The sequence below is a fragment of the Falco punctatus genome (assembly GCF_963210335.1).
Source record: "Falco punctatus genome assembly, contig: scaffold_49, whole genome shotgun sequence".
Lineage (NCBI taxonomy): Eukaryota > Metazoa > Chordata > Aves > Falconiformes > Falconidae > Falco > Falco punctatus.
This window is the reverse complement of record NW_027660175.1, coordinates 817,155-830,338: the sequence shown is the minus strand read 5'-3', so window position 1 is coordinate 830,338 and position 13,184 is coordinate 817,155. Positions and strand designations below refer to the sequence as shown.

At 45.7% G+C, this 13,184-nt stretch overlaps 1 long non-coding RNA gene across 1 annotated transcript; it reads left to right on the top strand.

Moving 5' to 3' along the window:
- Positions 1-7,781: 7,781 nt before the first annotated feature.
- Positions 7,782-12,407, top strand: LOC308057698. Its single transcript, XR_013925405.1, has 2 exons — positions 7,782-8,132; positions 11,913-12,407. It is a non-coding gene; the product is annotated as an uncharacterized lncRNA (long non-coding RNA).
- Positions 12,408-13,184: the final 777 nt, after the last annotated feature.

Below are 13,184 nucleotides of genomic sequence, written 5' to 3'. Positions count from 1 at the left end.
CAATTCCCCCCTTCTTTTATTTGTAAGTAATTTGCTGATCAAACCTAGACAATACCTCACAAGCTGCATCTAATTCAGGATTTTCATTTGGTATGATTTTCATCTCTAGTTCCGATTGCTTCATCACCATTAGCTGCACTTTTTCCAACCTGTTTTTCACAAAAGTTACAAATTTATTAATGATACAGGGTCCGAAAGTCAGAACCAATAACAACATTATGAGGGGTCCCACCAAAGTAGAAATTAAAGTAGTCAGCCAGGGTGACTGTGGCTGTAAAATTCTTTACCTTTTGCTTTTTCTTGTTACCTTTTTTGTTCTTTAATAACTCTGTTGGGTCCCACTGCTTGTGGCGTTTTTAGTTCATGTTTCTGAATAAATATTAAGACCCCTCTATCAGCTCCAGGTTCCCAATATCTTATTCCCCAGGTTCGTCCTAATAGCCACCCGTGGTCATTAGGCTGCAGGATTTCTAGTACATAACAAGCTTACAGTTGCCAAGATGGGGGTCCTCTACGTGTCTATCCCAGCTAGGAGCTGGCGGATTGCATCCTCTGGGTCCCCATGTTATAGTTAAGAATCTATTTTTAATGGCTACGTCCCAGTTTGAAGCTATGGTTTCACATCCCCAATATGCACAGTAATAGTGATTAGGGAAATTGCAGTAGCTTTTCCCTGGATTCGAACTGGGGCAGAGATAAAAAGGTTTTATTGTTCTTTCTCGTCAACTGGGTGGGTCTAGTTCATAAAAGACTAAATCTTCCAATTTAACTTGGAATTTTGGGGATCTGGCTGTCACGTTATACCGAACTTCTATTGAATCTTCCCATCAACCTAAGGTCCAATTGAAGGGTAATGCTCATTTTCTTTTTTTTTTAAAGTCATGGTAATCAATACCATTAATAGGATACCAGCTTTCATTTCCCCACTGTTCAGTACCTCTCTGCCTTCCTCGTCTACTCTTTTGCAGAGAGCAACGGGATATCAGTATCTTCTCGGCAGCAGCAGGTAGTCTTCAGGGGAATTTTGCTGTTATCCTGTCAATAATTTCCAAGGTCTAAAGAGTTAGTTATCTCTTAAATATATTTCCACCTGTTTGGTTGTTCTGTCCATTTCCAGGCGAATCTTATAGTACGCTGTCTTAAAACTCTGTACCAGTCTGTTTCATGTACTTCCCAAAGTTCAGGTACTGACAGTTCCCATCCACAAAATAATTTACAAATTTCCACTTGATCCTCTGGTCCCCTGGTACGTATTGAATCATTGTGACATTTCATACAGTAAGGTTGTCTCTTAAATGAAACACAGGACCAATCTCTATTACAATTTAGACATCGGCAAACAACCCAACATACATGTCTGGAAGTGGGGTGTTTTAAGCAGCGTATTCCCCGGAGATCTCCTATTCTGGGTGATTCGGGTATCTCCGTCTCTGTGTTGTTTTGCGGTCAGCCAGCAATGGTGAGACAGATAGCGATGTCCCAATAACATCCTTCACACCGCCCTGTGGCTCAATATTGCTGCTCCGTGGGTGGCATAGATAGAGAGAGAGAAAAGATTCTGCCAACTATACAAAGGAGGTTAACAATCTTTATCTAAGCATTAAACCCATTTACCATTATCAATAAACAATAACAGGCAATAACTACAAATGACTAACAAGAACTATAAATCCCTAACAAACGTTAGCTAACAACTCAAAACTCAAACATGTCATAAGCTAATTTCAAAACATTATCATAACAGGATGACATAACAAAACACAATAAAACATTTCTTAGCATATATAAGGTTTGTTTGTGGGGGTTAAGAATCAAGAGCCAAGAGGTGGGCATTTAAAGGGGTAAATTTTCATGCCCCTTTAAGGTTAGGCTGCGCATGCATTTTCATTGTGCAGTTTTGGTCAGGGCATTAGCCTGAATCTTGACCAGGAGGGTCACGGACCAATTTGTTTGTCTCGCCACAAACAGTCCTTATCATTTTGGAAAAGATGGGAGCAGGAGACGACACAGTCTGTACGGTTTTGCTGTTCAGCCTTTGTCCCATCGTGACTACAGTACCCATCAGTATGTGCTTTTGTGAGTGTTTTTGGTCACGCCGGTACAGAAGAGTGCGATCTCTTCCTCGCAATCCGCCCTGAGAAGTGGAACCCGTGGGATACCAAAGCAGAGTGCGAGAGACTGTTATATAAACAAAAGAAAACTGTTGACCTCCAGCAGTTACCATGTGACTTGTTATTTGTTTCTGTTCATTTTCGTTACCTCGTGAAGAAAAATACCAAGGACCAGACACAGACTATCGTGGAGGGAACAGATGGAGTTACCACCCCGACATTATTCAGGACTGTGCTGGACTCACGAGTGAAGAAGCCTGTTTTCCACCTCACATGAGACTTTGCTGGACTGTTATTCTGTTATTCAACTTCTAGTTCATGTTTGTTAAGAAATTGTTATTTGTTGTTTACTGGCTGTCAAATGATTCATTGAATTTACTTTACATCTAACACACGGTTTTCAAAATAAATCAAAAGGGTTGGGTAATACATATAATAATAACCTACAAAAACAAAACCTAAAACCAACACTTAAAACTATACATTCCACTTAAGTAATAAATGAACTATAAATACTATAGTTTCTATAAACATTCTTTTTTTGTTGTTTTTATATATATCTATGCGTCACTATCATGGCTAGACTATAGGGATTTCACATGTGCGGTCTTTCCAGATTGTTCCAGTACATTCTGTGGGGTTTAAAATTGCGCATGCGCATGTTCAAAGGCATACACGATAAAAGATGGCTGCTGAGTGTCCAGATGAAGTCCTGGACCCATTTCCCGAGCTTACCACTCCGGTAAGTTTGTTAATGGTGACATTTATGGCACTATGGCCAAATGACAGGTCCTTGCTTTCAATGCAATGTTTTCTCACCATCAGACCGCCACGTCACCTGCCAGGGAGGAAGGGTCTGGAGTGCGCATTTCCCCCTCTGAACATCCCGTAAGGTGAGTGTTTTTTAAACGTCTAACCTGTATGGTTCATTATAAAGGGGAATCAAACCCCTTTTTTTTTTCTCGTTGTTTAGGCACAGGGTGCGTTTTTCTACTGTCACACGTCAAGAACTTATGGTGGAGGTGGAAAAGTATAAAAGACGTTACCACATCCCTGTCTGTGCGTTCCTGATGGTTGTTTTCTTTGCTATTCTATGTGTATTCTTAATCGGCCTACATTGTTGTATGAATTGTTAATAGTTACTTATTCCCAGATTCCTGTTTGCTATTAAATTGTTATTGTGTTAACTATATAATCTGTATTGTTGACTGTACATTTTGGCGTACTACTCAAATTTGTTTAATGCCATTGGGTGAAATCATAGTAGCAAATTGCATGTTAGTTATAACGCGTTGAATTAATCTTACAAAACATGGAACAGCACATGGCAAAAACAATAAGGTGGCTAATCCACATAACAAATAAAATAGGATTTGTTTTACCCAGGGGCTCCCAAGAAGCCAGGAAAACAAGTCAATATTCCAGTCTTTCCAAGTTCGGATGTGAACATGGGCTAACTTCCCTGTCTCTGATGTGATTTGTTTAACTCCCTCACCATTGCCATCAATTTTCAAGTAACAATTGGAAACATTTCATTTACCACAAACACTTCCTTCTTTGGCTAGCAGGTAATCGAGAATCATTAGAATAGTTTGGCTCCTGATCTGTACTTACAGTTTGGATTTTACCATCTGGTATTAAGGATGATTCCTCCTTTCCTACCTCCTCTGCTGCTGCAGAGTTTCATCTGCACATCCCCTAACAAGTCACTGTGATGGTAAAACACACAGATTTACATTAGTAGAACTGCTACAGAGTGTATTTTATTTCAGTTTTTCTGCCAATATCCCCCATAGCCCTGCTGACCAAGGGATATTGTTTTACCTGAACTAGGCAGGCCTTCCCCTATCATTTTTACTGGAACAGGTAAAGCATTTTTTCCTTACCTGGAATTTATTTCCAGATATACCTGGTTAAAGATTTCTTTTACTTCAGGGAGGTCCTCTTTTCCACTTAAAGATTTTGGTGAATTTGGCATTCTTACTTGTTTTCTTAGTTTGTACTTTAAAGGTTTCAGGATGTTTTCCTGGTGGCCAGCAGCTCCCACAACTGTAACAAATTATTTTCACTGAAGTTTAACACCAAATAAGTTGGGTTTGTATTCACTAAAAATTCCACCTCAGTTTTCCTAGTCCCTAGTTCACCAGAACCCCTTGCTGGTTCTTTAGCTCAGGGCAATCTCGCTTCCAGTGTCCACTTGCCCTACAATATGCTCATTCACCTCTGCCTGATATTCCTCCTCGGTCTCTGCTTCATCTCCTCTACCAGTTCAGCACGACCCAGCTCTTCTTCTCTTACCTTCTGTACACGTCCTCTGTTCCTTCTATCAACTTTTCTACATCACGATTACCTTGGTAAAAATGAACTCGAACCTTTATCCAGTCCTATTCACAACCAACTTTCCAACATCTAGATTTCCCCATCAGAGATTCACCTTTACTCTCCTCAGACCCGCTGCCTGCCCTAGAGGGGCCGTTACCGGTCCTGTTGTGCTGCAAATGCTGCAGCAATCGGGGTGACATTGTCAGGTCCTTCTGCTCAATCCTCAGCAACAGCAACCCCCTCCTCCCCACCATCGGAAGGGTTCGGGGCAGGAGATGCTCTTCCTGCTCTGCAGGTTACACAAGCCTGCCTCTGCTACAGCACTTCTGTTTTAACTCTTTCTTACCCTGAATGCAAATCTGCTCCTTGTTGCTTTAAGTCTGCGTTCTTACATACCATGCCTTCGCAGGCAAACAGCAAACACCCTGCCATGCGTCCCGCAGGACTCAGCCGCCCCTTCGAGGGGCTACGGGGCTTTGTACAAACTCACCCCAATACCCTAACACTTTCACAGGGTCTAGATAGCAGCGGGAGGGGAGTGAGGGAGGTGGTAAGGGCTGGGGGGGGGGAGGGCGGTGGAGGTATATACGGAGGGGGAGAGGTAGGGATCTCATCCTCACTTCTATTCTTCTTCTTCTTTCCCCCCCTTTGTTTTCTTTTAACGGGAACAAAAGGGCCCTAGTTTCAGACCCTACCCATAAGGAAGCATACTCACTTTCCTCCAGGCAAAAGGGGTCTTTTGAATTCACATATATATTCAAAGCCTGGCATATCCAGTCTTCAGATGCCCCGAAGACCGGTCAGTAGAGGTGGTCGCCCCTAATTTGTTTCCCACCCCAAACTTCCATACAGTAGTGTATCAATCTTACTTTACTCTTACCCTGCCTAGAAGGGTACGCATCCCAAAATTTTATCATTAGTCCTAGCAGACTCTCCGGTGGTATCTGTGGGAGCCTAATCTGGACCCCAGAACCACCCATGGGATCACAGGGCTTTGCTTTTCCTCTGTCCCGTCTTCCGAGGCGCCTTCTTTCACTCACGCACTCGCTTCCCCTGGTTCGTGGCGCAGCCCCCCGCGGGGTCTGGAAAGCGCACTACTGAGGGTCTGCACTCACTTCGCCCTCCCTGGGCGTCTCACACAAGCCCGCTTCAGGATACCCAACCCCAACCGAACGGTTAACCGGCCTATACTCACGCGTCCTGCGTCTTCATTCGGGCTTCGTGCACAGAGGTTACGGGGTAACCGGTTTTATTTGCTCACTGTCACATTTGAGGTTCGTCGGTAAAGGATTTGGCGTAGAAGCACCCCGACAAGGGCCGCTTATCCAGCGGGGCGACTCCCCTGCCACGGACCTCAGGGCAGATTGCCTTTATCCGAGTCACGGCACCAAAATTGTTATAGTTTAGCTGTCCAATGAAATGACAGAGACTGGCCAATTAGAAAATGTGATTTATTAAAGCAAGCGACAAGTAAGCAAAACAGCGCTGGGCGGCTGGGGAGTCTCCTGCTCCACCAACGGCGCGCAAATTCAAGCAAGCTGAGCAGCTCTTCTTGTCTTCCCCGAGGTCACTTCTGACACCCTCAGTAGCCCCTCTGCTGCTTCTGTTGTGGTGGTTTCTTGCCAGACAGGACGTTCCCATGTTTGGTGTAGCAAGATCACATTGTGGACATGTCTCTTCTTGTTAAACAGGAAGTTCTTAAGACCACCACAACGGGTTCGTTCCTCTTGCTTGCCTTGGTCGATCAGCAAATTACCTTTAGTTACTTATTACAGTACCAGCCCAGGAGAGAGGGGAGGCTGCTGCAGCCCCCGCCCCGGCTGCGGCCAAGGAAGTGTGTTCCAGTGGGCACACGCGTGCCGAGCGGGCATGCCCACCGCACACACGTGTGCATGCAGTTCGGGTCAGCGCTAGGTTATGCGGTGTGCATACCCGCACAGGCAGGCAGAGGCAGCCCCCAGCCCCCGGTGCCTGTAAGCACGCTGCAGGGGGCTGCGCTTTTCCAGCCCCGAGTGGGCACCGGGGCCCGGGGGGCAGCGATCTCCCTCGGGCTCTCGGCAGAGGAGCTCGGCAGCAGCCCGGGCTGCGAGAGGGGGGCGGCTCGGGGGGCGGGGGGCCACCCGGGGCGGGGTGCCACCCCTCCCGGCCGGCGGGCGGTCCGGCAGGCGGTGCCGCGGGCTGGAGCGACCCCGCCCGCCCCTCCCTCGGGGACAGCCGGCGGCTGGAACCCGGTGGCCGCCCCCCGCCCCCCCGCGCCGCGGTGCGCTCGCTGCGGGGTGCGCCGGCGGGGCCGCTGTGCCCGGGCCGCAGACCCCGCACGGCAGCCGGGGAGGGCTCCGCCGTCCCCCCCCGCCCTGCCCGGGGGCGGCTGCGGGAGCGGCGCGGGCGAGCCGGGGGAGCTGCGGGTGACGGGCGCCCCCCGAGCGGTTGCGGAGGACGGGAACGGCCGCGGCAGAGGCCGCGAGTGCGGCGTGAAGGTGCCGGTCAGCCGGAGCCGCCTCCCGCGGGGGGCCCGGGCTCGCTGCCGGGTCTCCGCGCGGTCGGGGCTGTCGCTGCCGAGGTTCGAGACGTTTCGCCGCCGCCCCTCGCCCCGGCACGCTCCTGCGACGGCGGCGCTGGCCGTGCCCGGCTCGGGGCAGGCGTTTGCCAGCCGGAGACCGGACCCCTTTTCCGGGAGAGGCCGGAGCGAGGCGGCGAGCGCCGGGGAGCGCGCAGGGAAGGGAGCGGGCAGCCCTCCGCAGGGGGCGAGCCCGGGGGCTGCGCTGCGGCTCCGCACTCGCGGCTCCGCCTCAGCCGCAGGCAGCCCCCGCAGAGCCGCCCCCGGCCCCGCGCCGCGCCGCAGGCAGCCCCCGGCGCCCCGGGAGGCACTGCGGACCGACGGCTTGCACATCGGTGGTCAGCATGTAAGAAACTATGGACTAGGATATTGTTTATTAAGATTTATGTTAAGCATAATGTAAAGACTAGGCGCCAGATATCCAGGATGCCTCTTGTGAAAAATAAGATAACTGCCAGATGTCCAGGATGCTGCTTGTAAAAGAGAAGATAACCGCCAGACAGAAACAAGACAGACGACCCCATATAAAGATATATGAGTAAGGGGTTAACACCTCCACTACATCCAGGATGCTGCTTGTAAAAGAGAAGATAACCGCCAGACAGAAACAAGACAGACGACCCCATATAAAGATATATGAGTAAGGGGTTAACACCTCCACTACATCCAGGATGCTGCTTGTAAAAGAGAAGATAACCGCCAGACAGAAACAAGACAGACAACCCCCTATAAAGATATATGAGTAAGGGGTTAACACCTCCACTACTTCATAAACACGAAAGTAAAAAGTATAAAAAAGGACTGTTTAAACTGCTCAGGGCGGCAGTTGGTGGAGCGCAGACTCCCCTGCCGTCCAGCGCTGTTTTTGCTCATATTCTACTTGCTATAATTAATACAATTTTAATTGGATTATGATCCGTTGTGGTCTCAATTTATAACAATTCCTGGTGCCGTGACTCGGATAAGGAACAGTGGGCTTTGGTCCTCCGGGGAGGCACCCCGCGACATTTCGCGGCCCCGCGACCAACAGCTTACTCCAACCTTACCGACGAACCTAAATTCTAGAATAATGAGCAAAGGAGAAACCGGTAAAATCCCATAAAAATTCTGTGCACGGGAGTCCGGACGAAGACGCAGGACGCGTAAGTATATTGCGAATTTGTTCGCAAGGTTTGCCGTTCAGGCGGGATTGGGTTTCCTGGAATATAACGAGTGAGAGGTTCGATATACTGAACCAAGCGAGTGTGGACTCTTAAGTACTGCGTTTCCCATCTCCCGCGAGGGACTGGGCCAGGAACAAGGGGAGCGAGTGAGTGTATGTTTGTGGATATTCCAGAAGATGGGGGCGAAGGGCAGCAAGCCTTCGACTCCCATGGGAAGGGTACCCACTGTACCTAAGAATACCCCTCTGGCATATATCTTGGACAATTGGAGATATTTCCCTGGAACCCTAGGGAAAGATAAGCAGAAAGTGATAGAATATTGTACTAAGATATGGGGAGGGAAGAGGATTTCTAAAAATGTCTTTTGGCCAGTCTATGGGTCAGAAGAAGATTGGGTAAGACAGCAATTAAACCTCTGGGTTAATAATAAAAAAACCCCTTAACCCGGAGGAGAGTCAATATGTGGAGGTGTGGCTAAAAAACCGGGAGCTAGACTTTACCCGCTGAATAAAATAAAAAAACTAAACAAAAGAAAAAGAAGGGAGAGTTAGACGAAACCCTTCTAACCCCCCCTCCTTACATTCCTCCTCCTGCTCCTGCAGAGGTCCCCAGAGCGCCCATTCCCCCACCAGAGTCGGAACAAGGGTCTCCCCCTCTTCCTAGACGCGTAACTAGAAGTCAAAAAGGGGCAGCTCAAATATACCCCCTAAGAGAAAAGCCCATGGGGGGGGACCTCAACCTGTGATCGGATATATTTCTGTGCCTCTAAATTCGGCTGACCTACGAGATTTTAAAAGGACCGAGATGGGAAACTTAATTGAGGACCCACTCGGAGTGGCAGAAAGATTAGATCAATTTCTGGGACCAAACCTTTATACTTGGGATAAGATGCAATCTATCCTTTGTCAATTATTTACTACCGAGGAAACCCAGGGACCCCAAGCAGATATTAAATGGCCACTCCAAAGACCTAATTGGGATAATCAGGATCCGGCGCATAGAACTCATATGCAGGACCTGAGAACTATAGTAATTCAGCGGATTAGAGAAGCAGTACCCTAATTGTTACTGTGATTTTGGCTATATTTTTTATAATAATAGTGAGCTCTTGGTGTTGCTGTAGAAAGATACCTGTGTGTTGCATTTTGTAAGTAGTAATTCTGTAAGTGATAAGTGTGTTCTGTGAGTGTAAGCTGGAATGTGGAGAAAAGTGGCCTTTTAATTAATAATTACAAGGTTATTAATAATTGTTATACTCATTTATGCTGGAAATGTGAGAACATTTCTGTATTCAGTATATTACAAATGTTGGTATGTGGTTATTGTCTTGAACATCCAAGGGGTGAATGTGAACCTCTGTATGTTTTAAAGTGTATATGGTGTAAAGAATTATTATATGTATGGTGGCGACAAGAAATTGAATGCCCTGACTGTAAGGTTTGGACGCCTTGGGATAAGAGAGAGAGCTGTAAGTGAAATTAGAGTCTCTGTGGCTGGGATAGCGATTGAGATAATAGTAAGAAAGGTCACTGGAAGGAAATGGGGGGGGCAGCTGGGGGAAGCGTGAATAAGAGAACTTTGGCTAAGTACTGCAATCAGTGGTGGCCCCTGTATAAGTTAGGGGACAGAGAAAATGGCCCTTAAACGGCACACTGAATTATAATGTTTTGCTAAAATTAATGTTATTTTTAAGGCGAGAGGAAAAATGGGATGAAGTAATGTATGCTGGTATGTTTTTCACTCTGAGGAATCACCCAGAGTGGCAAAAGAGTGTGGTATTAACCTAGCTCCACAAGATCCCTTAATATTAGCAATGGAAAAGGATCAGAGGGGAGGTTGTGGTTCCTTCTATGGAGCAACCAGAATGAAACACGTTGTAAGATAAAAAAACTTGTGCTAATGTATGTAAGATCTGAAGCCGGGGGGGGGGGTGGAGAGTCAAAAAACCCTGTGAAAGTGTTAAAGTATTGGGGTGAGTTTGTACAAAGCCCCGTATCCCCTCGAAGGTGCGGCTGAGTCACGCTGGATGCATGGCAGGGTGTTTGCTATTTGCCTGCGAAGGCTGATACGTAATAACACAGACTTAAAGCAACAAGGAGCAGATTTGCATTCAGGGTAAGAAAGAGTTAAAACAGAAGTGCTGTAGCAGAGGCAGGCTTGTGTAACCTGCAGAGCAGGAACAGCATCTCCTGCCCCGAACCCTTCCGATGGTGGGGAGGAGGGGGTTGCTGTTGCTGACGATTGAGCAGAAGGACCTGACAATGTCACCCCGATTGCTGCAGCATTTGCAGCACAACAGGACCGGTAACGGCCCCTCTAGGGCAGGCAGCGGGTCTGAGGAGAGTAAAGGTGAATCTCTGATGAGGAAATTTAGATGTTTGAAAGTTAGTTGTGAATAGGACTGGATAAAGGTTCGAGTTGATTTTTACTAAGGTAATCGTGATGTAGAAAAGTTGGTGAATACAAAACCAACTTATTTGGTGTTAAACTTCAGTGAAAAGAATTTGTTACAGTTGTGGGAGCTGCTGGCCGCCAGGAAAATATCCTGAAACCTTTAAAGTACAAACTAAGAAAACAAATAAGAATGCCAAATTCACCAAAATCTTTGTTGGGAAGAGATTTATTAGAACATCTAGACGTTTAAAGAAGGGGAAATGAATCCAAAAGTTAAAAATGATCAATTAACTAAAATGTTGAGCTTATCTTTAATTCAACAGAAAAGTGGAAGAGAAGACCTCCCTGAAGTAAAAGAAATCTTTAACCAGGTATATCTGAAAGTAAATTCCAAGTAAAGGGAAAAATGCTTTCCCTGTTACAGTAAAAATGATAAACAGGAGGCCTGCCTAGTTCAGGTAAAACAATATCCCTTGGTCAGCAAGGCTGTGGGGAATACTGCATAAAAAAAAACTAAAATAAAATACACTCTGTAGTAGTTCTACTAATGTAAATCTGTGTTTTACCATGACTGTGACTTGTTATGGGATGTGCAGATGAAGCTTTGCATTGACAACAAAGTACAAAGAATAAGGCTGGTCAAGTGCCTCCTACCACAATCAAGGGCAAGACTGGGTTGGCCTCTGTGTTTGCCACCAAGAAGGATCTTGAGCTCTGCTGCTGGCTGCAACCCAGTAGGCGTTGAGCGGTGGGGACATATGCCATGCCAGACCTTGATGTGAGGAAGGGCCCCCTCTGTTATAAGAGGGTCGTCCAGGAAGGAAGAACATAAGATGGCCCATTAAGGCACTGATTTGGAAATTGGAAACCGCCTGGCCGACCATGAAGCCATACAAGTAGCAGAGGAGGTAGGAAAAGAGGAATTATCCTTAATATCAGACGGTAAAATCCAAACTGTAAGTACAGATCAGGAGCCAAATTATTCTAACTTATTTGAGGGATGGTCGTATAGTGGTACCATCCAATTTAATATGGACCACAGCCGTAATAGAACATAATAAGATGCATTGGGGAGCTGATAATTTATATAAAAGTCTAAATCAGAAATTGATAGGGCAGAACTTGTATACTGTAATAAAACAGGTGACTCAGCGATGTGAAATGTGTTTGAAAATTAGCCAGGGCAACAGTGGCAAGTTGATTTTTCCAGACTCCCAAGAATTGAGGGGGTACCAATATTTATTAAATGAATGGACACCACAACGTATCATACAGTATTATAAACCTGCAACTTGGAATCCTAATGAACTTATTAACGGCGCTCGAGAACCTATCTACAATCTGAATCATATAATTCGTCTACAGGCTGTCTTGGAAATTATTACTAATCAAACAGCTAAAGCTTTTGATGTTAAATGCAATTTATCAACACAGGATGGTTCTGGACTACCTGCTAGCCAAAGAAAGAGGTGTTTGTGGTAAAGTAAATGTTTCCAATTGTTGTTTGAAAATTGATGACAATGGTGAGGTAGTTAAACAAATCACATCAGAGACAGGGAAGTTAGCCCATGTTCCCGTCTGAACTTGGAAAGACGAATATTGACTTGTTTTCCTGGCTTCTCGGGAGCCCCTGGGTAAAACGAATCCTATTTTATTTGTTATGTGGATTAGCCACCTTATTGTTTTTGCCATGTGCTGTTCCATGTTTTATAAGATTAATTCAACACGTTATAACTAATATGCAATTTGCTATTATGGTTTCACCCGATGGCGTTAAACAAATGCGAGTAGTATGACAAAATGTACACACAAAATAACATTTTAATAGCCAACAAGAATTTGGAAACAATTGACTCTTAACAATTCAGATAACAATGTAAGCTGAGTAAAAAAAAAAATAGAATAGCAATAAAAACAAGCGCCAGGAACGCAAAGACGAGGATATGGAAACGCCTTTTATACTTTTTCACCTCCGCCATAAGTTCTTGACGTGAGACAACTGAAAAACGCACCCTCTGCCTAAACAGCAACAGGAAAAAAAAAAAAAAAAAAAAAAAAAAAATTTTGATCTTCTTTCTAATGAACCATATAGGTTAAACGTTTTGAGAACACTCACCTTACAGAATGTTCAGAGGGCGAAATGTCCACTCTAGACCCTTCTTCTCTGGCAGGTGACGTGGTGGTCTGGTGGTGAGAAAACCTTACATTGAAAACTGGGACCTGTCATTTGGCCATAGTGCCATAAATGTTACCATTAACAGACTTACCGGAGTGGTAAGCTCGGGAAATGGGTTTGGGACTTCATCTGGGCACGCAGTAGCCATTGTTGATCATGCGAATGGTCCGTGTATACCTTTGAACATGCGCATGCGCGATTTTAAAGCCCCACAGAATGTGCTGGAAAAATCTGGAAAGACCGCGCATGCGAAATCCCTATAGTCTAGCCATGATAGTGACGCATTAAAAAAAAAAAAAAAAAAAAAAAAAAAGAACGTGTTAAGAAAAAGTGTTATTTTTAAGTTTTGGTTTTGTATGTTATTATTATATGTATTACCCAACTACGCCTATTGTAATTGTGACGTATTACCTTGTGAGTGTTATGATAAATGTTGGGATTGTGGAAAAAGGTTTATTTGC